The following is a 26,927-nucleotide window of genomic DNA, read 5'->3' on the forward strand; positions in this document are numbered from 1 at the left end:
CGGCTGTCATCAGCTCATGTCTCCACATGGTCTTCCCCCTGTATGTTTCCACGTCCAAATTTCCTCCTCTTCGAAGGACACCAGTCATATGGAATTAGAGTCAGCCCTAATCACCTCATTTAACTTAATTACCCCTTTGAAGATTCTGTCTCCAAGTGCACTCACATTCTGAGGTAGTTGGGGTTAGGGACTTCAATATATGAAGTCAAATCAGCCCGTAAAAGGACTTATATACCCACGGCAGACAGAGATAATGAGAATCATGGCACGCCCAATGGGAATCAGATGTAGTCAGCAGGTGTTCAATAAAAAACAAAGGTGCTGGATGGAGTCAGGGGTACTTGGTAGAAACTGTAAGGTGCTCATCAGGTGACAGCAGCCCTGCCCAGCGAACAAGGCCAGAGCAGGGGAAAAGGAAGATGCCTTATGGCATCTGACCACATGGACAGTTAACAGTAGCCTCCGGGAGCATGTGGGGAGCCAGCAAGGACTACCAGAAAGCTTCAGTTGAGATTCTAGTGGCTGGTAAGGACGAGAGTTAGCAAAAGAAAGTTTTGCATTATTAATGTTTGGGTTTTTTTGTTTGTTTTTTTTTTATGGGTACCCACAGGTTGATAAAATCTGCAAGGTAAAATCTGAGCATTTTGGAAGGTATTAAGTTCTCCCTACCACCACACCCTCCCCACCACAACACAAACATACACAGATGGTGTCTGGCCTCCTTTACATAGCATCCCTGTGGAGATAAAAACAAGAAATCAGGGCCCGCAAACAGTCACTGCAAGGGAAGGGAAAATCAGACGGAGGCAGCAGGAACTTGACTGGGGGCCCGGTTCAGTCAGAGCAGCTATGTTTGTGTGTTGGCCACATGTAGATATGCCGCAACTCTAGGACCATAAGCCTATGTCCAAGGGAGCCATATACACGTGCTTTTGCAGATGAGACGCAATTTATTAATATGAGACTCTGCAGGGTGCATAGCAATAAATTGTAATTCGTGAAATTTATAAACTGAGATAGCACTAGTGAGGGTCCTGTGAATTGTAATTCTCTCAACCTGACAAATGAACTGTTCTGAGCAGCGACAGCTTCAGCAGGGTGAGAGAAATAAATCAGCCGGCTGAACTGTGGTAAGAAAGCAAACAGTTTTATTGGTCTACGGATCTTGAGAAATGTTGATTAAGTCAGATCTGGAATCCCCCCACGGTTGTTTTACAAGCTGCTTTATCCTGGAGACCCCCCAGGCCTCCCCATATTACTACAATCTCCCAGGAAAAATGGGAAATGAGTTGTACCGTGTTTGGGGTAGGAAACAAAAATATATTCCTTTATGGTCTTGGGAAAAGGTAAGTCTGACCATTCAAGGAGTCTTCTGTGTTTCCAAGGTCTGCATAGAAGAAAACTTTACGGGAGGTTTTTGATAACCTCTCAGTCTCCAGAGAACAAAGAACAGAAAACACCTTCAGTTGTGGGACCCAGTGTTTGAGAATATATTTAGAATAAGCAAAGCTCATCGGAGGTTACGAACTCACAAAGTATGGATTTTACTCAGCAAGAGTAGAAAAAAAAAGAATGTGGTGGGCAACATTTAAACCAGAGACACTAGAACAAACTGCTTTTAATTACATTTGTGTCCCAAGAGAATCCATTTGCTATCAAATAACTAATGTGCTAATGACAGTTCTGTTCACGAAGCAGGTCCCCTAAAGACTCCATTCTAGGAAACGGTTTGATTTCAGCAAATGGTCACATTTATTCTAAACTGTAGCCTTCAAATTCAACATGTCATGTATTTAAGACTTATATTCCCTCTAGTTGATCTGAATTACCAGACAGGAACTATTTAATTGGGAAGTTTATTTGCAAGAAACAGCAGGAGAGAGGTAGCAACTCTGGAGAGGGGAAGGAAAGGGAGTAAGATTGGTTAGCCATCCACATGCCCATGAGTGCTATGCTCAGGCTCTCATGACTTTCAAGAAGCTACTATCCTCCCCTGTTAGAAGACTGAGACTCAGAGACAACCGAAAAAGGCAGAAATTAACTGACAACTAAGTTCACGCCCTTTCTTTTCAAGTTGAGAACCCTGGAATCCTCCAGTTAAAAGAGTTCTCTTGGGGTGCCTGGGGGGCTTAGTCAGTTGAGTGTCTGACTTCGGCTCAAGTCATAATCTCACAGTTTGTGAGTTGAAGCCCTATGTCAGGCTCCATGCTAACAACTCAGAGCCTGGAGCCTGCTTTGGATTCTGTGTCTCCTTTCCTCTCTCTACCCCTCCCCCACTTGTGCGCTTTCTCTCTCTCTCTCTCTCTCTCTCTCTCTGAAATAATAAATGAGTAAACTTAAAAAAAAAAAAGAATTCCCTCCATGCCATGCATCATCTCTTTTTTCCTGCAGATGCAGACCTAGCCGGGTCCCAGACCTAGACCTCTGCCTCCCTTATTCATAACCACGTCTAGGGAAGGACCAACCACCTCCTCCCTCGGGCAAGAGGCCCAGGAAACTCAGTCTGTGCTGCCCAATCAGAAGGGGTGCCATGCTTGAACAGAGAGAGAAGGTGTTATAGGCAATGCTCCTCCTGTCCCATTGGAAGTAGAGCCCGCCTGTGAGGCCCAGGGAGTGTCCAGTTTCAGGAGCTGGCTGCCCTAAGACTGAGAAAAGCAGGTCACAGCGGTGCTGCGGGGCAGACCCCAACAATTTGTCGCAGCCACAGGGAACTTCCGAAATGTCTTTCACAGAAGCTCTGGCCCTACCAGTAGCAGGAGCGTGTTTGTGTGGCTGCAGGGCACTGGCAGCCCTCACTGCTATCCCAGCTCCCCAGGGTCGGGCAGATAATCAGCCACAGCGATGAAATCTGACTTCAAAAACACAGATCCTGGGGATGTCCAGTTCCCAAACATACATTTCCTAATCCTGTGCGACATCTGGGCTGATCACCAAGATTGCTACTGCCTGAAGGGAAACCGGAAGGTGGAGGCCTGTCTTGCTGTCGTTGCTCTGGTGACAGGACCTACCTCATCTGACCCTCCTCCTCACTCCCTGCCCACTCTGGGCTTGTGGCCGTGGGCTCCTAAGTGAGAGTTCTCTACCCATTCCAGTGGACTCATTCCCAAACACCTTCATACCATCACATTACCTCCCACCCTTCCCCGCTCCAAAATCTTTCTTGCTTCCTCTTAGCCGAGAGCAGCGTTTGAATGAAGACACAGATCTCCTGGGGTTCCTGTTAAAATGTAGTTTGTGATCTCCTAGGTCTGGGGTGGGCCTTGGGATTCTGCATTTCTAAAAGCTTTCTCGTGACTAGGATGCTGCTGGTCCTTGGAAAACACTTTGAGTAGCAAAGACCAATAGGGTATGCCCCAAGTTTTTTTGTTTGTTTGTTTTGTTTTTTCAGTTTACTTTATTTTGAGAGAGAGAGGGCCAACACAGGAGGGGCAGAGAGAGAGGGACAGAGAGAGAATCCCAAGCAAGCTCAGTGCTGTCAGCGCAGAGCCCAATGCAGGGCTCAAAGTAATGAACCATGAGATCATGACTAGAGCCAAAATCAAGAGTTGTTAAGCTTAACAGACTGAGCCTCCCAGGTGCCCCTTTGTCCCAGATTCTTCAACAGGGTGTTAAACGCTCTGGCCTACCTCCCCCCACTACCCTTCCAACCTCCTTTACCTCCTGTTCACTTCCTCCTCCCCACACCTCTGCTCTGCTCCAGGCACACAATCCTAGCCCTCGGGACACCTCCCTCAACCTACTGCAGGGCTCTGGGCCTGCCATTTCCCTTGCCAGCAAAGCTGGCATGCTTCTCCTTGCTGTTCAGATCTTTCTTGCATGCAACCCTAGCCTTCCCATAAGGACCATTGTCCTCCTAACAGGAAGAGCTGCTTTCCAGAGTTGTGGTACACTAGGGAACAACCCCTGCTTTCTCAGGAAGCATCAAAACCAGGGATTGTTTGGGAGACAAAGACCTGGACCACCTCCCTCCCCATGAAGCAAGCCCAGAAAACTGCCTGGGCTGGCCCATCATTCTCCAGCTGGAAGCCCTGCTCCATGATGGTTATTCTGGAAGCAGCAGAGTTTAGCTGTGTTCACCTGTTCAGGGCCCAGAGTGCTTCACGTGGTGAACAAACACCTACGTCAGAGGAGCCAGCTGACACACATAGAGGAGAATGTTCCTGCTTCACATTGGTGCCACCAAACACCAGCTGGTGAAAAGCAGATCCTGTACTTTCTATGAAAACACTTTATACCATCTGATATTTAATTGGGACATGAACTCTTAGCCATCCTTTTTTTCAATCTAAATATTCACAAGCCCCTATCCTGACAAAGCCCCCGAAGAAAGGCTATCTGAGGCACTCCTTAATTTTCCCTTTTTGTTTCCAAACAATGAAACTCCAGCCAAGATTTTCTGGTTATGGAACCTCTTCCGATCCTGATATCTCACTGGCTGTGGAATTATTGAGAACTGGAATGAAAATTTCCATCTTATCTGCCCTCTGTTATTTGGCAGGGAAGGGTGTGGTGTTACAGTTACAGCAGTGGGGCTTGTGGGGGGCGGGTTTAGTCTTGCAGAGACTGAAGTGGGTTTCTCTCTTCCCCGACTTTGCTGTCTGTTGTTTTGAGGGAAATGGGTAACCGGAACCTGGAATCCCTGGATGTGACGAGATAACATTGACTATAGGCAATTCTATTTACTGATAAAAATAATATATAGTTTTCAAATAGTCCCGTAATGAGTCACTTCTAAATAGTCAGAAGTACGTTTCCTGCAATTCTTCTTTGAGACTTGAATTAATCGTTTTATAAAATTACTCCCCTCACTAAGGTACTCTATTGAATGCACATAGAATTAGCAACATGGTCTTAAACTTGCCATAACCTAGACTTTGGGGACGCACCAGATATGAATCAAAGTCTGGAGTAGATTCTCTCATAAGAAATACATTCTGCTTCGAGCTCCTCTTCCTGAAAGTAACAAAGAATAGCATAAGATCAAGAGTTAGAAGAAGTCTATCAGCAAGTTTCCATATTGCACGATCACTGGCAAAAAGCAAATATTCCAAGTCACTGATGGATGTAGCTGAAGCCTAATCTAAAATCGTGAGCGACACAGGGGACTCTTGAAGAAAAACTCGAGAGAACTTGAATGCCTCATCTTGCTCTGCCACTCAGCTCTGTCTGAACCTCAGTTTTCTTACCTGGAAAGTGAGATTAATAATTGTTCCACCTATCTTGCAGAGTGGCTCTGTCAGATAAGATCATCCCCCAGCAAGCACCTTCTAAATTTACAAGGATTTTAATGCCATGTCATTGGCAGGCAGTATCCTCTGCTGTTTGGGAGCTCCCCGGAGAAGTCTTCTTCCTCTGCTGCCCAGCCAGCCCTTCCCCCATACCCTGGTGACCTTTGTAAAGGTGGAACTGGAAGGAAGGAAAGTGACACGTACTTTAGAGGAACCAGAATCTTATCCAGTTTCACATGTGATTCTTTAAATGTCTCTCTTCCATTTCCTTCACTGAGTCCCCAAATTCCCCAGTCCTATCTTGTTACCTTTCTCAGCAACAGAACCGATTAATTCTAGTTAACCTGGACAACCTATCTTTCCCCAGCCCCAGGAAGCAGAGGCTGTCATTGTGTTTCCAAAGGCTCTCTGAAGGGAGATTATTGGTTATCTTCACCAGAAGATAGAGAAGGAGGCTGAAAGGAATTCTAGGGCCTCATCCAGGACCAGAAAGCACTAGAGACCTGGGTTCCCAGGCAGAAAGCTTCTACCTGCCTGAAAACCCTCTAGGGAGACAGCAGGGCCTCGGGGAGAAATTATAGCTATGGTAAAGCTTTGCCAAGAGAAGGTAGAGCCACCAGCCTCCAAGGATGATGAGGATTTGCAAATGAATACATCCATAGTCACCCATGTGGACGAAAGACCAGACAGCCCTAACTGAATGCTTTGGGTGGACAGCCACAGGAACTGAGAGGAAGGGGGCATTCCAGGAGGGTCTGAGACTAGATTTCCTACCAGCCTGGCAGGACGGCTACAATAGCATATCAGATTTAATTTAAAGTAATAAAAGAAATGTGACATTTCTTATGCCTGATCATGTGGCACAGAATTCATATGCCTGTTGTTCTTTCTGGGACATTCTAGCAGATAACTCTGCTTTCTTTGGATGCTTCAGAGTTTGGGAGAAACAGTTTTAAAGATCAGCATAAGCTCTTTCTGGAGTTACCTTCCGCTCCCACCCCCAGTGAGAATTTACCCAGGGAAATACCAACCCAGCAAGCATTTCCTTCATAACCTGAAACTCAAACCCTGAGTGGCCTGCCTTCCCTTCACTCACTCATATTTCGCAGCAAATCTTGAGTGGAGGAGAACGTTTTTATCTTTCTTACATCCAAAAAGTTACACCCAATAAACACATCAAGAAACAAATACAAAACATCATGACTAGCAAGCACTGTCCATGGTTCCCAGTCAGGAATGAATATTTGCTACCAACTAAACTCTTCATTTTGGAAATAGAGATGTCATTGTCCTTATCTTACCCTGAGAAGACTGAGGCCCAGAGGCATTAACCAACTTGCTAACAATTTCAAGCTATGAAGTGGCCAGGCTAGGATTAGAACCCACCTCTGCATTCTGTTCTACTGGGCTGCGTATCCCAATTATCTGCCGTTCTTAGCAATATGCTTCTCTTTGTCAGTGTGTGTGTGTGTGTGTGTGTGTGTGTGTGTGTGTGTATGTGTGTATGTGATGAAGGGCCCAGCTGCTGAATATAGAGCACAGATTTTTAAATGTAACCATTGCCATATTTATTTAACTCTGGAAGGAGAAACTATGAGTTCCAGTAGGCGTCCGTTGAGCTACAGCTGAAATATGCCCATTGCTGATTTAATGTGATAATCAGGGGTGGGGGCCCTGGTGACAGACTATGATGTATTGGCTGTTGTTCTGCACTTTGATGTTCTTTGGAATTTGTCAAAACTTCACTTCAGCACTCCAAAAAGTGCCATGGCATCATCTGTCTCACTCTCTGACCGCAGGAGCAAATGGCAGGGGACTGGCTGCCACTTGAGTTAAGGTCAGCACCGGGTCAGAAAGTGGCAGACCTTTCCTGAGGACAGAGCCGGCAGCAGCCGCTCCCCAGGCTCGCCACCGCCCACCCAGAGGATTCCTGTCTCCGGGGGATAAACATCTTTGCTGTCCCTGACTAAAGAGGAACTGCAGATCCCTCCTGTCTCAGCTCAGGCACGGGGCTTCTGGAGAAGGGAATCATGTTCCACACTCTAGCTCATGGGGGATTGAGCCATAGGCAAGGAAGGCAGGCATGGAATGCAGGGGCATGCTGGCTAAGCTTACTACCTCCAGAATGTTCCCTCTCAGGGCTGGGCATCCAGCAGCACACAACATCGGACCCCAGCCTCTGCCACTACTTTTGGCCACTGTGGTCATGGCAGAGGCAGCAGCAGGCAGGAGGGCGTGCTGATGCCCAGGCTCCTGCCGCCAGATGAGTCAGCCTGGGTCTCGCCAGCTGGAGAGGTATGCCTATTTCCCAAGGCTGGTCTGGGCAGCATAAAGATTTTGGAACAATGTTGGCACCCAGCACTGGGGACCTATAGAGCCTTCTTGGGAACAGCTGATTTCTGAAGGGCCATCCTGTCCTAGAGGTGAGGAATGGTGGAGTTTGGTTGCCCCAACTCTCCTGTTGGAGGAGACAGTGGTTTGCCTAGAAAATCCTATCACGCTATTGGGTTATTTCATGTTGGCCTCTTGAGGGGACTGGATCTGTCAAAGAGGATCTCAGTGGATCCCTGTTACTGTGACATTGGGATCACTGTTCTAATCTTCCCAGCACAAGATGACACCATCTCTATTAAGAAGCCAAGCCCTAAGAGAATCAAGAAAAAGCCATGTAATCCTTCACTTTGTTTTTAGCTCTCCAAGTCTGAATCCTCACATCTATAACATGAGATTTGTAATGTCCAGGCCTAGGGAGTTGTTCTGAGAGCTAAATGTGGCTGTGTATATTAAAATATTTCAGCACAGTGCCTAGTGCATAGTAGTTGCTTAATAAATGTTAATCTGTTCCCTTATTCTTTGCCCCCTCCCTTTTCTGGATCCATTGTCACACCCTCTAAATGTCCAAATTAAAATGAACACCACTTTGTAATAACTAAAGCTTAGGAAAGATGTTGTGATGTTGTCCTCCACGACAAAGCCAGGGAGTTGGCTTGGTCCTAAGAGAAAGCAGGATACTGCCCAATCTATTGTTGTCCCCCAACCTGGGAACAGAAAATTGTGCTGATCCTTTATGGATGGTGCCTAGCTAGTGAGGGTGACAGTTGTTACAACTGGCAGAGGCAAAGAGTCAAAGATTTAAAATATGAGGCTGGACAGCCCAGACATGGGTCTGCAGGAGAGAGAACCTCAGCCCAGAGAAGCCATCAATTTCCCTTCCACTTAGGCTTAAAGGAGGAGCTTCCTTTCCAACTTCAGGGACCCAAAAAGGGCCACTTCTCACTGCAAGCCAACAATTTCTGACAGGGAAGTGGCCTCAAGGGTCACCTGGGATTAACTACTGGGAAATGATTCCAGAAAGAGGCCACAGACATCGAGACAGTTTGGCTCCTTGTGCTGAGAAAGTGACGTCAGCCATACAGATAAATTCCAAAGAATCTACCACTCCCCCCACCCCCAACAATACTTTACTAGCTTGTAAAATGTTCCTGAGCTTTTTCCATACTGACGACTTCTGGGGGCTGTCCAGGGCATCCTGGAAAATTACAGCAAGAGGGTATCTTTCCAATTCTTCCTCACCCAGAGCCTAATTTCTCTTAGACATAGTCTAATTTCTTTCCATTCTATCAATTATTATTAAATGGGGAGACTTGTTCTAGCACTAATGTTGAATGCAGAGCAGGTAGCCCAGGAAAATTACCAACCTCTAGGCTCTGATCAGAAGACACAGTGGATTTGGATGATGACCACAGCATTGCAATTATAACAATTTTCCTCTTGAGTTCCCACTCAGTTGTTTAACACCTGCTTATGGGTACTTGTGTATCCATGCTACAGACCAAGAAACTGAGATAAAGTCAGACAAGATGCAATCTGCCTGTGGGCATTCAGCAAAACAACTGCCCAATCAATGCAGAAGTCATGTTGCCTTGCCCCCAGACCTCCTCACCATCCTTCTACAGGAAAAGATAGAGACTCAAGAGATCTGACAAAAATGGGGACAGAAGGGTCTAAATTGAGCAGGAGTTCCCTCCATCTACCAACCCCCAGTGTCCTGTGGGGAGCTCTTTGTGAGAAAAGAGATTTCCAAGGGGGTGGGGGAGAGGGGCATGGGAACCAATCAAATTCAAGCAAACAATTTGCTACCAGCCCAGGTCACTGGGTGGAGAAGGCAATCTACTTCTACAAAAGAGCCTTTAAAAATATATTACACATCTTCTCACTTTTTGCTGACAACAGAGCTATGAGTACAGACTTATAATTGCCATTTTCCAGACAAGGAAACAGAAGTTTGGAGAAGGTACCTTGCCCAATGTCACATAGCTAATAAGCAGTAAAACCAGACCACCCAGCTTTTCTGAATCCAAGTCCAGTGCTCTCTGCCCTATATTTCAGAAGTTCTCACACAGATGAATTAGCCAGAGCTTGTATCACTGGACAGCAAGGGAGACATTTATCAAAAGAGATGTGACCGTGCACTAGGGGAATTGACTTTTAAAGGAACATTCACTTGTTGATGATCCAAACTGTTCATTTAAAACTCAAATGGCAGAGGACTTCTATGGTGGGAATCACTTAAGGAGGCTGCTCTGGGTCAGGAGAAGCCTTAGAAGCCATTCTCTGCACGGAGAACCCCTTAGGTCTGGTGTCCGTCCAAGATAGGAATCTCGTGTTCACTTTAGTGTGGGTCCAAAATGGCCCTCGAGACCTTGAACCCCGGAGTCTTATAGGGAAACCCCAGGATATTTCAGACCCTCTGAAATCCTAGGATCTGCTCTACAAGGGAACAAATCTGGGCCTTATGTTCTTCCAAGATCTCGCAAGAGACCCAGCCTCCTGCTCTCTATCTTGTTCTGCATGCAGAGAACTGAGCCTCCAGAGGTGAAGTGGGGATACAACAATGTCTCCAGGTGTGAACTGCAGCCTACACTCGGGCTATGGGAACCCAGTCTATAGCCAAATGGCTTGCCCTGGCCAACACAGTCATAAGCAGAGGCGATCATACTCTAGGCTAAAAAGGCGGAAAACCAGTAGGCAAGGAAACTGTTTTGTCATCCAAGGACAATAAAGTTTATGTATTCCCAGATGTGGGTCCTCCCACTTAATCAAAGCAGAGGCTCATTCCAGTGAAAAGAGCTTTTCTCCAGCAAAATGGGAAGGCAGCTTCTTCGGGGCTAAATTTAGACTTCACCCACAGGGGAAGGACTCCAGTTCTGCAGGGCTGCTGACAGAACAAGCAAACGGTTCAGTGTCCCAGCTGGTCACAGCCAGCTCCAGAGCTGAGCCAGTATGAGTCCAAAATGTTCCTAGCCCAGGAGTGTGGGCTGCACTGTCCCCGGGCCTGGGCTCTGGCCCCACCTTGGTCATAGCTTGGAAGGTATGAAGCTTTGGGCATTCTGTAGGACTGTCATCTCTGCTTGCCCACTCGGCCAAGGGGCAGCCACTCAACACCCACTACTCCAAAGACCAGGACTCCAGAGGATACAATGTACTAGAAGGCCAAACTTCTGCTCTCAGGCATATCCTAAAGGTATCTTAGAGATCTAACACTGAGACGGCGATACTTGGCAAAATGACCAAAGTAATATAGACAACAATATACAGGGTAGTATGGTCCCAAAGAAGGGAGAATAAATTACCCACAGTCATGGAAGGCTTCAATGGAGTGTGGAGGGAGAGGGGTTTCTTATGGAGTAGGGCCTCTTCCCCCATCTAAAGCTTGTACTGTCCTCTCCCTAAGGTCAATACTTTTTCTAAATGACCCAAAAGCAATTGTGGCAGAATACTGAGAGGCATGCCCCATCTTGGGGAAAAGTTAGTGTGGTCCCTGCCAAAGAAATCCAAATAAGTTCCATTTATTTTTCTCTTTGGACAAGTAACAAGGAAGATGGAGGAAGGTGACATTTTCCCAAAGGCACCAAGATCAGGTTTCTCATCTTTAGCTCTCAGGAAGTGTGTGGTGAGCACATCCCACAGGGGTCATCCATTCACTACTGCCAAGTCCGACCACAACTTTGTACCAGGCAGGGCTGGGAAGACTTGGAGGAGGACTGACAACAGTAAAAATTGACTATATTCTTCTCATCCAGAATTCTATAGGTATGAACCAAGGTTTGCTTAGAGCGTGAAATAAGATGAAAAATACACCTCCTGAAACAAGTCACATAGCACTCAGACACATTTCCACCTCTTTACGAACCTTCTGCAGATGCAGCCAATCACCATTTCCACTGTTCTCTCCTGACCCTGCACCCTTAGCTCAGTTACAGCACTCACTCCTCTGTAGGGTCATTAATGATTTACGTCAGCCTGCCCTGGAGACTGGGAACTACTCAAGAAAAGGGTCTTGATCTTATTGCCTTTTGAATCTCCAATTCCTGGCATACAGTAGATCTTCCATTGACATTAGATGAATGAATGAATGAATGATACTCAAATGTATAAAACCATCTTACTTAAATATCCTTGAGCCTCCTTTACTAAGAGATTGGTATGATGCAAAGATTAATAGAGTTCCATAAAGAAGAAATGGTATCCCAGAACTATTCCGAACTATACTCACTAGTTCTCATTAACTGAAAAGAACTGAGCTACCTTGTGTATCTCTCTCTCTGCTTACCAGGGGTGGCTACCCTGCCTTATTCCAGTGTTGTGCCCCTGGCAGCAGATTAAAGCAGTATATCAAAGACCCAACTGTACTCACTATCTGCAGTGAAGCCCCTCAGCAATTTCCCAGCCTGCCTGCCTCTGCACCAATGACCTTACGATTGACAGGCACCATGGGAGGGAGTTCCTAGACCTACCAGATAGATTCCAGAGGTCATTTTCTTTGAAGGACCCTCCCCACCAATCCTTGTCTGAAATACATACAGTGAAAATCCAACAAACAGAGAATACAGGTGGGAAAATTCCCACTTAAGGAGTGTGAGGATTCTCAGATGACCTAACCAAGCCAAACAATTATTCTATCTTATAACATCAGTGCCAAGGATATAAATATTCAAAAGAGAAGCACGCTTATGTTATCATTTCTGAGCCACATTTTTTTTCTGCATTTTGGCCAGCCAACCAGGGAGAAAGGAAGAGAATGTAAATCTTATTATTTTTTAAAAGATAACTTTCATGGAAGACAGACATATCCAAAAGAAGATTGGGCTACAAAGCAAAGCATCAGACAAGAATACCAGAGATCACTGAAAGGAAGGATTACTAGGATGGATGTGTCTGTTTCCTGTGACAATAAATATAAATGATTTTAAGTTGCCATGATTGAACTTCAGTTTGATGTTTTAAGGCGTTAGGCTTAGCTGATGGGAACTACTGCCCTCTACTGGATGGAATGTCACAGTAACATCATGATTTCATATTTGCAGTAGCCTGGATACTTTCATGCTTCCAAGGGTGCAGATGGTCTTGATGGTGGCAATGATGAGAATGATGATGGGGAAGGAGATGGAGGAAGAGACGAAGAGGGAGAAGGAAGAGATAATATCCATGACACTGGGGGAGAATCCCTTAGATTTATACAGCACTTTAGTGTCTTACAAAGAGTATTCACACAAATTATCTTACTTGAGCTTCACAATTATCCCATGAAGATGATGGTACTGCAAATGAAAAGACTTTGGCAAAGATGTTAAAGCATTCGCCCATAGATTCAGAACCAGTAAGGGGAAGAGCTGAAATTCCAACTCAGGCTTTCTAAATCCAAACCCTGGAATGATTTTCCTTCAATCTACTTACTTGAAGGGCTTTACTTATATGTACTTCAATCTAGTCTTTTCAGGAGAGTTTTGAAAGTCTTTTTTATGTGTCAAAGACATGATCCATTCACAAGCATTTATTATACACCTGCTCTGTTCCTGGTCCTCAAGCTATAAACTGGGGGATAGCAGAGAATAAAGCAAAGTCCAGCTCTCATGGAAGGGTCAGTCAACAAACAAGGGGAAAAAAATAAATAAGGATCGTGAGGTCAGAGTGGTAAATGGTTGGGAGGCAATGAAACAAGGTGAAAATATACAATGGCCCCAGATTGAGAATGTGAATAGTAAATGACAAGTTTTGACAGCTAGTGTTTTCAGAAAGGTGACCTCTAATGGCAGAAGACCAGCTTTGGTCTTCCCAAACATAAATCTGAAAATCATTGGTAGATATCAGAAAAGTGGCCTCGAAATGGGCATTTGTCTAGATACCCCATTAAGAAGTCTTGAAGCATATAGGTAGGAAAGAATTGCCCTAGAAATGTGTATATTTTTCTATTGATAAAGATTAAGAGAGCTCATTTCTAAAATATCTCTATGACTGTTATTCATTTAATGTGTTCAACCAGTTACATGACTTGATAAGCTTTATTTGTAATACCCTAAACCTAGAAACAACCCAATGTCCTTCAACAGGTGAATGCTAATACAAATTGTAGAGGATCCATACCATCGAATACTATTCAGAAATGAAAAGAAACAAATTATTAATACATCAATAATTTGGATAGATCTCTAGGGAATTATGCAGTGTGAAAATGAGCCAATTTCAAAAGGTCATATCACTGTATGATTCTATTGATACACTTCTGAAGTGACAAAACTGTAGAGATAGATAAGTGGGTAGAAAAGAGAAGGAGGTTGTGGCTACAGAGGGTGGCTCCTTTGTGGTGACAGAACAGTTCTGGAACTTGATGTGGTAGTGGCTGTATGAATCTATTCAAATCTATAACATATCATAGAATTATATACAAAGACATACAAAAAATGTGGGCATGTACTCTCAAATGCAGAGAACAAATTGTTGGTTGCCAGAGGGAAGGTGGATGGGGGGGATGGGTGAAATAGATAAAGGGGATTAAGGGGTACCAGCTGCCGGTTATAAAATAAATAAGCCATGGAGATGAAAAGTACAACATAGGAAGTATAGTCAATAACATTATAATAATGCTGTATAATGACAGATGGTGACTATGCTTATGGTGAGTACTGAGTAATGCATGAAAATGTTAAATCAATATGTTGCACATCTTAAGCTAATATAACATTGTGTGTTAATTAAATTAGAATTAAAAAAGCCCCCCAAAAGGTGCCCATGTAAAAACTGGTGAAATAGGATAAGATTTATGGTCTAGTTGATGATTTTGAGCCAATTTCCTTGCTTTATAATGTACTGTTCTGTAAGAGGGCATCATTGGGGAAAGCTGGGTGATAGGTACATGGGACCTTTCTGTGCTATTATTACAATTAATTGTGAGTCTATAATTATTTCAAAAGAAAAAGTTAAGAGAAAAACAGAAGAATAAAGAAGACGGAATAAGAAGGAAAAAGAAAGAAGGAAGAAGAAGAAAGAAGAAGGAAGGAGGAAGAAGGAAGAAGAAAGAAGAAAGAAGGAGGAAGAGGAGAAGGAGGAGGAGGAGGAGGAGAACGAGAGCAAGAATGAGAAGAAGAACAAGAACAAGAAGAAGGTGGCCTCCTTGGTACTGCCCAACTGGCTCACCACTTCATCATTTCTGCTTTCCCTTAAAGAGGAGCATATTAGAGTCCTGGGCTTTGGAGGTTTATATGGGGAGCAAGTAATCTGACAATGGTGAGGATGTCATATGAGTTGTAAGAGACAAAGAAAGAAGAAATCAGGATTCATGATGAACACTGAGTTTTCAGATACAACAAAGTTCCATGTGGAAAACTCACCCATCAACATAAGGACTGTCAGTACCAGGCAGTAGAGAAAAGAGCGAGGGCAGGGAAGCAAAGGCTGGGACAGGTCCTTCGCCCTTGACCTCTTCTTCAGTGCTGCTCCTCTGTGGTTTGTGGGGCCAAGACCTGGGGCAGTAGCCAGAGCACCCACAGGCCCCACTCATGGCAGTCAGGTGAGATCTCTAGGGGGTGTGTGGCAGCTCATGTGGCAGCTGCTTCAAGAGCTGGCAACACAGCAGGAAAAGCCTGGAGAGGGCACAGTCTTGAGCACTTTGGAGAACACTTGGTGGGGGCTGGCGCTGATGCTGGGTTTGCTGGCGGGACACCTTGGTGGGAATTCAGTCAATTCTGAAAGGCATATATTTTTATTTTGGATTAGATGGCCCTAAGGGCTATTCTGGCCCTACTGTGCTGCCTTTCTGTGAGTCACCTAAGCTAATCAAGTCACTGTGATTCAGCACTCACTCGTGCTTTTTGCCCTCAGTTTCAGGGAAGTCACCTTTTCTGCATGCCAAGTATTTGACTCTCATCATAGACAGCTTGTATTATTGACTATAGCTTTATGAGTATCATGTCTCACAACTAAATTACAGTTTCCCCCTAAATTGTAACTATAGCTTGTAACCCTTGGGGTCATTCACATAGCGGGTATAATTATAAAGTTTAATTGAACAAAACTCAATAATTTTAAAAATAGAAAGGATTGGTTGAAAATGTTGATAGCTTGACCATTTGAGTTTAAAGTTTTGCAGAATAAAAATCACCATAAAGGCAAAAAGATGAATGGCAAATTGGGCAACAAATTAGCAAAGTATGTGGAAGATAATGATAATGGGCCAGACAAGAATAGGCAATTCACAAAATGAAAATAACAAACGGCCATTAAGTATATGGAAAGATATTCAGATATGAAAATTAAATCTGTGAGATGATGGCTTTTTGTCTTGGCTTTGTTTTTATCAGAGCAGCAAAATTTTAAATGAGTCAGAATACATAATGTTAGTGACAATCTAGAGAAGTGGGCATTCTCATTCTCCACTGGTGAAAGCATAAATGATGGTTTGGAGATGGAGTAAAATTTGACAGTATATAACAAAAGTCTTTAAAGTGTGGCAAACAGTTTGACTATGAGGGATTTGTCTTAAAAAAAGAATTTGAGGGGAGTCTGGGTGGCTCAGTTGATTAAGCATCTGACTTCAGCTCAGGTCACGATCTCACGGTTCATGGGTACTAGCCCTGTGTCAGGCTCTGCACTGACAGTGCGGAGCCTGCCTGGGACTCTCTCTCTACTTGTCTCTCTGCCTCTCCCTGACTTGTGCTCTCCCTCCATCTCTCTCTCAAAATAAATAAATAAACATAAATAAAATAGTCTTTAAAAATAATAATTTGAGAACAAGGAGACGGACACAACAATAGTCATTGCAGAATTGCTTATAAATTTGAAAACAAACTACTTGCCCGTTAATAGAGGAATGTCTAGGTAAATAGTAGTGTTTTCATTCAATAAGCTATTGCACTGGTTAAAATTCATGAACTAAAGCTAAAAGACACTGTTGGTTCCAAAGACGAAGTTGGAGAAGGAAATATACAGTATAATTTTTAAAAATTGTGTACATTTTTAAAACATAGAAAACAATACTAATTATCTAATAGATATGTATTATCCACAGAAATGCAGCAAAGGTATTTTTTTAAAAGGGCCAGAAAATATCTTCATCAGTTTTAAACCTGTGTTTGAGGGAAGCAGGTGAGATTGAAAAGGGATACAAATGGGGGTTCAACTATTTCCATGATTTTTTTTTAAAAAGGTTGTATTAAGTGAGAAAATGCATAAAAGGCACTTGGTATAGTAACTGGCTTAATAAATAGAAATATCAGTTAATTATTTAGTGCATACTGTGGCTGCCTAAGTATAGAAAAAGAGGGGACCTTGAACTTCAGGAGGGAAAATACAGACTGAAAAACAAGGCTTCAGGCTGAGCATGAGTTAAAAGGGGAATATGTATTGAAATGCCCCCATGGGCCAGGAATTGTGCTAGGTGCATGACATACTTTGTCTCATTGAATCCCCAGGGCAATCTTTGACATGATTTCATTGGGCCCATTTCACTGACTGGGAAACGGAGATTGAATCACATCATATAATTTGGACAAAATGATTATATCTACCAATGGAAACTCCAGCATCTGAATCACTGCTGGTCTGAAGCACGTCCCATCTTCTTTACATTGGAGAACACTGAATTCAGAAATGAAGAAATAAAGGAAGGTTCTGTACAGATGCTGGAGGAGGTTGCACAGAAAAGCAGGGCGACATGGACCTGTACTGCATGCTACCATCCAATATCTGGGAACGGGCTTGCCACTGAATGTCCTGCTTGCTTACTCTCAGAATCTGTCCCAGGGTTGGGGACTGCGTCACTGACCTATTAAACAAACGTCCCTGCTGACAAACCTGAAGGCTGCTAAGACAGAACATGGAGTGAGCAGGAAGTTGACCGGCAGATACCTGCAGCCACAGCATGATCAGCAAGATTTCCACCAAAGCACTCAGCTCTGGAGGGTCAGGGTGCTCTCCGGTCTCTCTCTTTGTGGAGGCAAAAAAAGAGCACACGTGATAAGTAGAGAAGGACTGCCTGGCATGAAAAACAGAGCCAGAGACTTTTTGGAGGAGCAGAGGACATATGATTTGCAAAAAGTTTTTATTTTTCCTTTCTGTTAAAGTTGCCAAGACCTGAAGTTGGGAAAGGGAGAGACGGTGCTATTGTTACTGTAGATAATACAGTTTGTTTAGCTAGAAACTGCAAGAGAAATGAATAAAGTACCATTAGACTGGAGCATTTAGCAAAGTGATGATTATAAAATGAATAGCTACATACCAAGGGCAGCGGGGAGGAAACGTCTAATACCAAAAAGAAATCCTCTTAAGGAAGAGATAAACATGACATTATGATGAGCCCCTGGAAAAATCACCCTCAGGGCATGAGCAGGTGGCCTAAGAGTAAGACCAAGACAGGCTTCAGCTGCCCTGCATCCTTCATGAGCAGGGACAGGAGAGGCTTGGGGCAGAACACTGGGAGGAGGGAGAAGGAGGAAAGAGGAAGGAGGAGCCCAGTCATTTGGCAAGTGCCTAAAATTTGCATAGAAATTAACATTGCTAAAAATTTTTCCAGGGTTAAAATGATCTACAAACTTCCAAGAACATAAATAATGCCATAATGCCCCCTCCCCCTCCAAAACAAAATGTCTCAGTCTTAATCCCTAGAACCTGTGAATGTTACCTTATATGGAAAAAAAAGAAAAAAAAAAGGAATTTGCAGATGGGATTAAGGATCTTCAGATGGGGAGATTCTCCTAGGTTATCCAGTTGGGCCCTAAACTTGATCTGCAAAGTTCTGCGAGATAAGCAAATATTTCTAATAAATTTTAACTTGATAAATGTGCGATGTCTTGTGATACGAGCAGTACGTGATGCCAAATGTCACATGATCACAAATGAGCCAATGGTCCTTGAAATTTGCTTTGAGATACAAGTGCTTTGGATTACAAGCATGTTTCCAGAATGAGTTATGCTCACAAACCAAGATTTTACTGTAGTTATAATATAATTTAATATCTGATATGACAATTTCCCCTATTGCTCTATTGTTTTCAGATTTTTCTTGTTCTTTCTTAAAAACTTATTACTAAAGTAGAGCTGACACACAGTGTTATATTAGTTTCAGGTGCACAACGTAGTGATTCCATAGTTCTATACATTACTCATGCTCACCAAGATAAGTGTAGTTACCATCTAGCATCATGCAATGTTATTATAATATTATTGGTTATATTCCCTACGCTGTACTTAAAATCTGAGAGTTATTTATTTTATAACTGGAAGTTTCCTGATCTTCTTGATTTAGAATTAACTCAGCTATTGTTTTAAAGTCCTATGGGTTATTTTTTGTTATGATCATGTTAAATTTATAATTAGTGAAAATTAACATATTTATGATATTGTCTTCCCATCCAAGAACCAGTAGTCTCCCATTTGCTTGTGGGTGTATATGTGCCCACGCATGCATGCATGTTCTTCAAAAGTGATTGTAAAGTTTCCTTCATATAGTTTTTGTTACTCTTATGAAGTTTATTTCTAAGTATTTTATCTCTTCTGTTACTATGAAACGTGATTTTTTCAATTATGCTTTCTGAGTATTGTTTTATTTGAAAGCTATTTTTTTCTTTTTATTAACTTTGTACCCTGATATATTACTAAACTTTCTCACTTTCAATGGTTTTTCAGCTATGCTCTTGAGTTACAATAACATTTTCCACAAATTGTGATAGTTGTCTTTCCTCCTTTCTAGTTTTTGTAGCTATAACCTTGTGAGCTTTTTTTTTAACGTTTATTCATTTTTTAGAGACAGAGACAGACAGAACATGAGCGGAGAAGGGGCAGAGAGAGAGGGAGACACAGAATCTGAAGCAGGCTCCAGGCTCTGAGCTGTCATCACAGAGCCTGATGCGGGGCTCTAACTCACACACTGTGAGATCGTGACCAGAGCTAAAGTCAGATGCTCAACCAACTGAGCCACCAAGGAGCCCCTGTAGCTATAATCTTTTTCTCTTGTCTGATTATATCAGTTTGCACCTCCAGTACAGTGATAAATAATAATAATATCTATATATCATTCCTGACTTTGGTGAGAATGCTCTTGGCATTAAGTATGGTACTAGCTTTGGGGTTTGAGATATATGTCAATGAAGTATCTGTTATTAACTTATAGAGTGTTTTGTTAAGAATGGAAGTGGCATGTCAAATGATTTTCTCAGCATCTATGAAAATATTTTTTAAATTATTTTTCTTACATTAATATGATGAATTGACTTGTAAATTTTTAAATATTGAACCAACCTTGCATTCCTAGAATACCTACTTAGATATGATACATCATTGTTTTAATGTGCTGTTGAATCATGTTTCTTAATATTTAATTTAAGATTTTAGAATACATATTCATAAGAGATTATTCTTTAACTATTTTTTGCAATCTTTTTAGGGTTTTGGTATCAATGTAATGCATTTTATCAAACAAAATTGGAAGTTTTTCTTCTTTTTCTATGCTTTATGCTTTTTCTATGCTATGGAATTATTTTTATTTAAAGATGTGGTAGGATTGCCCAGTGGAACCATGCAGGCATGGTTCTTTTGTGGGGGATTACTCTTTGACAACTTTATGGAAATTGATTGGTTTGGATTTTCTTTCTCTTCTAGGGTCAGATTTGGAAAATTACATTTTCCTAGAAAATTTTCCATTTCATCCAGTGTCTAAATTGTTTGCATATGGGTTGAACAATAAAGTCTTTTATGATTCGTATTAGCTCTATTTCTCTTATCTTCCTTTATTATTTCACATTTATGTAGAAAAATAGGAAAAATCCTTTAACTTTAGAGTACAAGACAAAAACTTTTTAAATTATGACTTAACATCCAGAATGCATAAAAAAAATTGATATAGGGGCACCTGGGTGGCTTAGTCAGTTTAGCATTCAATTTCGGCTCAGGTCATGATCTCAGGGTTTGTGAGTTTGAGCCCCACATCAGGCTCTGTGCACAGAGCCTGCTTTGGATCCTCTATCTCCCTTTCTCCCTCCCTCTCCTGTGTGCACCACCCACTCAAATGTAAAATAAAACATTGAAAATTAAAAAATAAAAGAATTGGTAAATTCTGCCACATAAAATTTTTAAAAAATCCTTGCATAGCAAAAATTGCTATAAGCAAAGTCAAAAGCATGACGACAAATTGGGGAAACATTTGTAACTTACATAATAAATCAAGAATTAATATCCTTATAAATGTATGAGATGAGTTTTAAAAGCTTCTGTAAATACAAAGGAAAAGACCAACATCCAATAGAAAAGTTACCAAAGGATCTGACGGAAAAAACATTACACATGGTTCTTGAACATAGGAACAGATGCTCCCTCGCTCATAAGAGAAAGGCACATTAAAACATAAGCGAAATACCATTGTTTAAACATATATTGGCAAAATCCACAAGTTTCAGTACATACTCTTTGTGGGGTGGGCTGGGAAAAACAGGTACTTTCATATACTACAGGTGGAGGTAGAATTTCATACAATATCTAAGCAGTAAAACTTGAGTCTCCCCATCAAACAGGAAAATGCTTTGACCCAGACACTCCACCTGCAGAAACAAGCTACATTTTCAGAACTGACAGGCAAATGCAGCCTCTGACACCATCTCTGCTTCCAGCAAGTTCCACAAACTCTCAACGGATGGGGACAGTTTTCACACAATGGAGGATAGGCGCCACAACGTGCTGACAAAATCACACTTGCTGATATTGGCCAGAATATTTCTCACAGCTGGTTCTCTTTCCTCAGGATCTCGCACCTCTCCACAGACCCCGCTATTCAATCTCATGACACAGCACCTCTGAATCCAAATGGTGAAAAAACACAAATGAGACAGGTGCTCCCACCACAGACTGGCCTAAGATGTGATATAAATTAAAGTCACCCTCCCCTGCTTTTTAATTCAAACTCTCTATTAATTTTGTTACACAGGGATGATTACCCCCATTTTTCTAAATTTTGTTTAATAGCCTGCCCTTCACTTCAAATTTATTCCATGTTTCTAGCTAGAGAAGACCTTTGGTCGAAAGTGTCCTCCTTCCTTGTATTTACAAATATGTGCACACTGTCTTCTCTACCTTCTCATAATTGCATATTCTGGATGGCAATAGGGAAAGTGACATGAACTTTCTTTACCAAAAATGGTCATGATCCTAATAAAACATATTTCATGTCTGTCTCATTCCTCCTTTCCCATCCACCCCCTTCCCAGATCAGTACAGCTCTTCCTCTCCTCCTGCTCTACTAGTGAATAAAAGATAACCAGAGGTGGTATCCTGGGCCCATGGGAAAGGCAGTGTTCAAAGGGTTAACCCCTTTCCCCCACAGAGTGAAGCATTTTGCTGACCTGGTGTGAGATGAGTTGGACCAAATTCAATTTAGCTGCAGTCAACAGGAAAGTAGGAAGGAAAAATAGGATTTCACAAACAAAGCATTAAAAAAAGGAGTCCACAGCAGGAAATAATTATTTGGACAATTGTTCACTTTGTGAAGGGGCTGGCCTGTATGAATATCTATCAGGATGCAATGCTGTGTCCGGGGGTTTCTCCATAGCACCCTGTCTGGTCTAATTAGTTACAAAAGTGGTTCTGTGGATTGAAGAAATTTGCAATTGTGTTGTATTTCAGGGGAATGAACACATATGTCATTGAAGTGGAGTCTGGCACCAGCTTATTCTGGTGAAACCTCGAATGGCCGGCCAGAATGGAATCAATACGAAAGGAAGCACTGAATGCCAACAGAAGTGGTTTACAAAAATAATTCACTGACCATTCCATCTGCCTTGGATTAAGCATGTTAAACGGTTCAGTTCAAGTTAACATTTCTAATATATAGATCTATATAAATAAACAAAACCACATATTTTTATCAAATATTTGCGTTTGAAAACCTCCACCAACACACACGGAACTTGGACTGAGCTCTTTCATCTAACCATACATTTCCCCCTTAGAATAGTTACACTAAAAACATGAAATCTGAAAAAGAACTTGGATTGTTCCATTAGAGAAGAGTAAACCCCCATTGGAAAGGAGGATGAAAATAATATTTTCAGGATAAAAATCCTTCAATCTGTAAAGGAGTTTTACACTTTAGCGTGAAGAAAGTCAGCCAAAGTTTCAACTGACGTGGGAACAGAAGGGGCTCTTGGGGAACCCAAGCCTAGCAGACAGGTTTATTCGCTGTCCCAACAACGGGTGCTAGAACCAAATGAATAATCTGTTGGTATCATAAAATATCACTTTGCATGTAAAATCCATTGAATGCATCTTAAAATCACATAAATTAGAAATGCAAGAAGACGACATGATGTAATAAATAGCACATAAAAGATGTCAACATATACTGAACACTTACTAAACTAAGTCCTTCTTGTGTAATTGTTGCAACCACCCTATGAGGTGGGTATTTTATTATTACTCCTATTTAACAGATGTGGAAACTGAAGCACAGAACAGTTAAACAACCTGCCCAAGGTCACAAAGCCAGTAAGTACATGCAGCCTAAATTGGAACCCAGGGTGTCTGACTCCAGATCATGCTCTACCCTGCTTTCCCATGTAAATAAAAAAGGCAAGACAGGGGACAAACAGAAACCCAGAGCAGTTTCCCAGAGCAAGTCCTAGGAGCAGATGAAGCAAAATTCACCAACTCCCTTTCCCCTCTCTTCACAACCCCACATCCACACCCCCACAAGGTTCTAAAATAAAGGGTCCCTCCATCCCACTTGTTTTTTACTGCCCAACTCAACTCCTGGCCTGCCTTAACTGGGGGCCTCTGGCCCCTCACCTATGGTAAAGGGTATAATGGGATAACTTCAAACATTCCATCAGGAGAAGGGAGCTGGCTGCTTCCCTGGAAACAAATTCCTGGGCCCAGTGCAAGGATGGCTTTGCAGACTGTCAAACTCCAGCCCTGCAAATGAACAATGTCCTGACAAGTCATGTTTAGGCCTCAGTGCTTTGGTGCCCCTGTCAGGTCATGTGGTCTGTGGTTTACTCGATCTAGTGAAGAAGTAGACAGTGGAACAGGAAGGCAAAGACCTGATGATTTGTGAGCATCTACCATGAGCTCACACAATTCTTACCATAAGCATCTTCCCAGCTCACCTCATTTGAGCCTCACATAAAATCCATGATTACAGAGGTGAAATCCAAGCTCAGAGTGTTTAAGTAGCGTGCTGAAAGTCACACAGGCAGGAAATAACAGAGTGGGGATTTGAGCTGGGCTAGGACTCCAAAGCCCTTATTTTGTTTGCCTGGTGATGCTCGGCAGCCCGGCCACCAGCCTCAAAGCCACTTTGTACAAATTTGTCAAAGGTGCCCTTGCTCCAGACACCTTCCTGCCAACTGCCAGGACATTGTCATAATCATTATAAAAACTACAGGATGAATGGCACCCTGCAAGGGGTAACCCTGATGCTGGAGAAGAAGGATTTATGTCCCAAGCATGTTCTCCATGCTGGGCCCGATCTGCCCCAACAGAGTCAACCTCCTTTACCCTCCTCTGACCCTCCCTGCATGGGCATATGCACATCCAGCTTCAGGCGGTGTGGGGTGTGAGCTCATGCAGCTCCCATTCAGAGCAAGACCACGGGAGAGTTTCCAGCACTCAAGGTAACGGGAAACGTTGAGTTGAGCGAAGTAGGTGAAAAGCCTTGTCTAACATTTCCATTTATCTACTTTGTCTGTCTGAATAAGTGTCATTAATTCAAACCATTTCAAAATGGGGCTTGATGATGTGTGAGAGCGGAAGCCCCCAAGCCCCAGGCCTCTCCGCACCACATCCTTGCTGATGCTATCTCTTGCTTGAAGCAATCAATTGAACCCCAGCAAATGTGCTGTGAATATTGCAGCTCAACTGACCACTAATGTGTGTGTGTCTGTGTGTGTACAGCAAGAGGAAAGGGGATTGAGAGCGGCAGCCGAGGCTGCTCTTCCCAGATATGTTTCCCTGGCCTGACTTCCCTTTCTCCCACCAGCATCCCCTCCTACTGAAAGCCCACCCCCCCCCCTTTGAGACCACACGAGGGACACTTCAAAGGAAGAAAAGACAGATGAGCATGATTTTCTCTCTAGGAAATACCTGGCAAATCAACCACCTCGCTGACTTCTCGCTGCTAATGCTGTTCGTATAGACAGCAGAGTTCTTACTGCAATACTAGCCAGCCTCAAAAACACCGTAAAAATTCTGCAGCAAGGAGGAAAACCCATCCCTTTCCAACAGCAAGAGAAAAGTCTGAAAGCTTAGCAACCTACAACTTTAATATTTTGGTTGATGATATGCCACGGACTCAGTATTTTCCATTTCGTTGTTGTTATTTTTCCAGTGATTTCAAAGGTCTTTATTAAACCTAAATATGATAAAATTAGGTAACTTTTTTTCTAAAAAAAAAAAAAAAGTACACTAGAAATCATATGCATCCAAATAAGTCTTATTCTCTTCATCGCAGATTACTGTATGGGACCTGGACTTATTTCAGTGAAGCCTCTCTCCCCACTCCTCCCCAACACACACACACACACACACACACACACACACACACACACACAATCAGTTATCTATTGGTGTGAGAAATTGCTTTGCAATTGCATTCATCTCTTTGAATATCCTTTATGATTGCATAGTATGATTTGTGGGAAAAGTCCAAGAAGCTGAGTGTCATGTCTGATGTCTTAAAAAAAATAATCAAACTGGAGTATACCATTTGAGGGTCAAAATTAGATTGTACTAGAGAAAAAATAAGTTGATTTTTATCACATGGCTTACAGGTGGGCCCTGCAAACTATTTCAGGGCAGCAAGGGCCAACATATTCTGAGCAGAATGAAGCATCACTAGCTAAATGGGTTCTGGGGACATTGTGAAATGGAGGGAACTTGTTTCCTCACTGGTAAGACAGGGAAATTAACAGGTGAACCCTGCCCCACAAGGCACCCTGAAGACCATTTCATGAAGAAACGTTTCTCCAGAAGTCATGTGTATTCTAGTCTGATACCCAAAATACATCAGAACAGAGCTGTTCCAGTTTGAGTGCCATGGAAGAGGGCAGAGCTCTGCCTGTTTAACCTCTGATAGTCAAACCCTCTAGACATCTCAGTTGTCCCTAAGGCACCTCTGAGATCTCCCACCCCACTCTGCACAGAGCCCAGCATTCATACACCTAAGCCAACTCTAGAAAAGTCATTGTTAACTGCAAAGCCTGTGATAAACATGGGTCTGTTGTCCCCAATTTGCTCTATGAGCTACATGGTTCATCATCTGTAGATGTTTATGGTCACTGCTAAAATAATAATCATTTCAAAACATTCATCTACTGGTTGACTCTGGCCCTGACCTCTAGAAAATTACTGTCCACAAAGGAGTTCCCTGTCCTTTCTAGTAATTTACCACTGTGGTAGACAGAATTCTAAGATGTCCTCCAAGATTCTCATCCCGGGCATTGAATCCAACACTAACCTAGGCACTCCCCGTTCACCAGCCAAATCCCAGACCAATTACATCAACACCTCAGGAAGGTGAGAGTCAATGTGCTTTATACCTCTCAAGTGATTTAAATGAAAGCCAAATTTGAAAATCACCATGGTTAGACATGAGGGTAGAATAAACTTTGACTAGTTGGGGGAAGATTTCATTTCCTGGTAGAACTCAAAGAAAATGCTCAAGAACAAAAACTCATATTCAGGTGTTGGTAGGTTGTTTTGATGGGTTTATCTCTATTGTTGACATGGATTATTCAACAGAGAAATGTGCAGACATAATCTGTCTTGAATACTTTCGTATCCCCCAGAATTTATCAGGGCACATAGTTGGTGCTCAAAATGTTTATGAAGATCCTATCCGGTCAGTGATTCTCAGTTCCACTTGAAGGAGTGTGGAAACACTGCAAAGTTTCCTAATGTAAGAATCAGGTACATTCACGAAAGAAAAGGCCCCCTGCTCACCTTTTCTGGGAGCAGCCTTTAGGAGGACATAGAAGGTTTTTCTCAGAAATGGGGAGGAGGGTAGTGTGGAAAGATTGTCTGTGGCCAGACTTTTCCTTAAGTCCTTGAGCCATGATGGAATTGACATTCTACAACATGGGCTAATAGTTGGCTTTCCTGCATTTATGAGTTTCCAGAGAGTGTTTTAGAATCCTCACACTACTTTGTGCATTCTTAATACTTGGGCATCAGAACAAGGTGGAAGGGTGACCTACTCTGTTGAATAAAGCCTGTAAGATGCATTTGTTGGTTTAAGTTTGAGTCCTTAGATACCAGGTGGGTTCAGTGTGATCACTTTTCAGAATCTTTCCCACGTGAATTGCATTCTTGGGCCTTCTCTGCTACCTCTAACTTAGGCACGATGACCCGTCATTCTCCGTTGCCTGGAAAGTATTTCCCACA

This window comes from Neofelis nebulosa, chromosome 4 (assembly GCF_028018385.1).
Source record: "Neofelis nebulosa isolate mNeoNeb1 chromosome 4, mNeoNeb1.pri, whole genome shotgun sequence".
Lineage (NCBI taxonomy): Eukaryota > Metazoa > Chordata > Mammalia > Carnivora > Felidae > Neofelis > Neofelis nebulosa.